Genomic DNA, 2897 nt, shown 5'->3' on the forward strand with positions numbered 1-2897 from the left:
ATGAGCCAATCGCAGCCCGATAGGTGGGAACTTTACGGACTAAGGCTGTTTGAAAGGTTTTCTTCCATAAAATTAATCGATTCTAGACTAATTCGACTCAACATTTCCAAAACACGTATAATTTTTTGGGAATAATCCGTATAAACTATGCTATAAACAAAAAATTGTAGGATTACCGAGTGTGCATCGTTCGACGTCGCCATTGCTTAAGCTTGTTTTCGTCGCGGACCAGCGCACCAAACTGCGGCCGCGATTTCTGATGTTATTTTTCTGCGAAAACTTCGTTAAACTTTGGAGACATCATTAATAGAAATAATTTTTATCGCTGTTGAATAAGAAATGTATCTTTCACAAGAAATGTATAAAATTACAGTACTGTATTAGACTTACGGTACCTAATTTACATACTGTACAGACGATAGTAAACAACTTACTCGCCTAAACTCTCCGTAGCGTGGCGCTATACGGCGGAAAGTATATATATATATAATTATAATAAAGTTAAAATAAGTTAATATATAATTATCTATACAGTATCTAATTTATATATACTGTACAGACGATAGTAAATTCAATTTACCCGCTTAAACTCTCCGTAGCGTGGCGCTGGACGGCGGAAAGTAGTTCGGCTGATCGTCCGCGATGACGTTTTACGCGTCCCTTTTAGCATCTTTATTCGAATATTGTCGCAATTTTTTCGCCGCGTTATAGGAATCTACGTTATATAGGAACTCGCGTTATAGGGGGTCTACTGTATAGCGAATAACCAATGCAATAACACAAACATTAAAACTAAATTGCGCTGCTTATATTTATAATTATATGCATATTTTCGTGCTTTTTTAAGTTATTTTTTTTCTTTTGTTTTGCAGGAGTATGAGCATGGATGACTGCATCCGGTCCCAGTGCCCTGGTGCGAATAAATGGAAACCTGACAGCCGCCCAATACGTAAATAACCTAGAGGACAATTTTTCCCTTTAAAGGGAAAAATCCATCTATAAAGGTCCCGTTCATCCATGATTGCTCCTCGATTCACACAGCCAGATTGACTAGAAACTGGCTAGAATGTCAAATCAACAGCGACGTCGTTAATTAACTGGCTAGGAAGGGGAGATGATCTAAACCCCATAGAATGTCTGTGGGCGGAGATGGTAAGAGAGCCATTTAATGCGTCCACACCGGATGAAATCTGGGAAGCCCTTTGCGAAAGATGGGAAAGATTCAACAACAGCAACATATGTTAGCAGCTGGTAAATATCATGCCCAACAGAATTAAAATGGTGATCGATAACGCCGGTTTTTGGACAAAATATTAAATACCACTTCGCAACGTTGTTTTAAATGTTGGTTTTCTTCTTCGGCAGTGAATCGTCCACCGCCGACCTTTTCCCTTTTTCAGTGAAATCGTTCCTCTCTCAATATTCTGTATGCAGATACAGTAATACCCCCGAACTTACGCGATCGGTAGGACCGAGCGATAACTGCGTAAATCGGGGTATAATTTCGCAATATGTGTAAAATCCAAGTTGGATTTATGTAAGTTAATAAATGTTCTCGTTAATCTTATCTCGTCTTTTGATTCGTTCACGGTTAGAAGAAATCACCACATAGTCTCTCTCAAGTCTCCGTAGATATAACAAACACAGAAATAGCTACAATTTATTTTGTGTTATTTATGTGTCGATTCCGCGCGACCCGTTCGAACATGTAAGCTGAACAATAGTGTGTGGGGAATGAGTAATCAACAGTTGCGTGGAGCTCAAACAAAAGACGAATCGACGAGATTTGAAAATCGCGTAAGTCGAGGTATTACTGTATTACTTACTAACTGTTCGTCTACTAAATTTAAATATTTTTGCTATCTCTGACTTTTTCCTTTTTTCTCTATAGCTAATTAAATGGAATATTTATGTAATGAAGTTTTTTCAGTATATGTTAACTGCTTTTTAAACACATCACACAATCATTACAAACATATATATAAAAATTGTTTTTAGTCTCTAAATTACAAAAATTGAAATAATAAAATTGAGTTTAATCATTACATTCATAAAACACAAAGGATACGAACGAGATAGAGATCTACAGAAATGTCCGTGAGTTTTCGCCATTTAAATAACAGAATTTTCATGAGAAAGTTTATATTTAAATCGATAAAAATAATATAATATTTTAACGTCATATAAGTATTTTTATAAGAAGCAGAAATAAATCAATTACAACAAAGCTATTAAGATAATTGCATAAGATAAGTAAACACATCGGAAAGAAAGAGGCTTTTATTTACAATTAACAGCTTGTTGACAATAGCAGTGGGGTGGATGGCGGCTAAAATAATAAACTCTTACACTGATTTTAAAAGAAAACACTTATTAATTCTCTAATTACAAACGAAACCGACGTCGATCCGTGAAACTTGAGCTAAGATTCGATTTCTTGCAAGACGGCTACTTTACTGGGCGATGAGAGGCGACATTAACAGAAAAAAAGAAAAACATGGATGATAAAGAGCAATATTAGATTTATTATTGAATTAGTGTGTTATAAAAATGTCTCCTGCAGTATCAAAAGATATTCGAAAATTAGTAGTTGAGCATCGTAATTTTTTCGTTAATAATTTCCGTAACTTCACAACTTTAAAATCGGAGGGATCCATCTCGAAACTGATAACAGGTGGAGTGTCCTGAAAATGCACGTGATCAACTTCCGGCGTCGCTTATTGATTATAATCAGGTGAATACTTCATTAGACCAAACTACATTCGACCCTAAAATATATATTGGACTTCTGTAGATCGATTCATTTCTATCCATTCGATTTGCTAGTTTACACGTACCGCCATCTATTGGCGAAAATTTAACAATTATTCTTAAAAGGATATATATATACAGTATAT

Source organism: Centruroides sculpturatus, unplaced genomic scaffold, assembly GCF_000671375.1.
Source record: "Centruroides sculpturatus isolate CEXI.00-Female unplaced genomic scaffold, Cexi_2.0 scaffold1813, whole genome shotgun sequence".
Lineage (NCBI taxonomy): Eukaryota > Metazoa > Arthropoda > Arachnida > Scorpiones > Buthidae > Centruroides > Centruroides sculpturatus.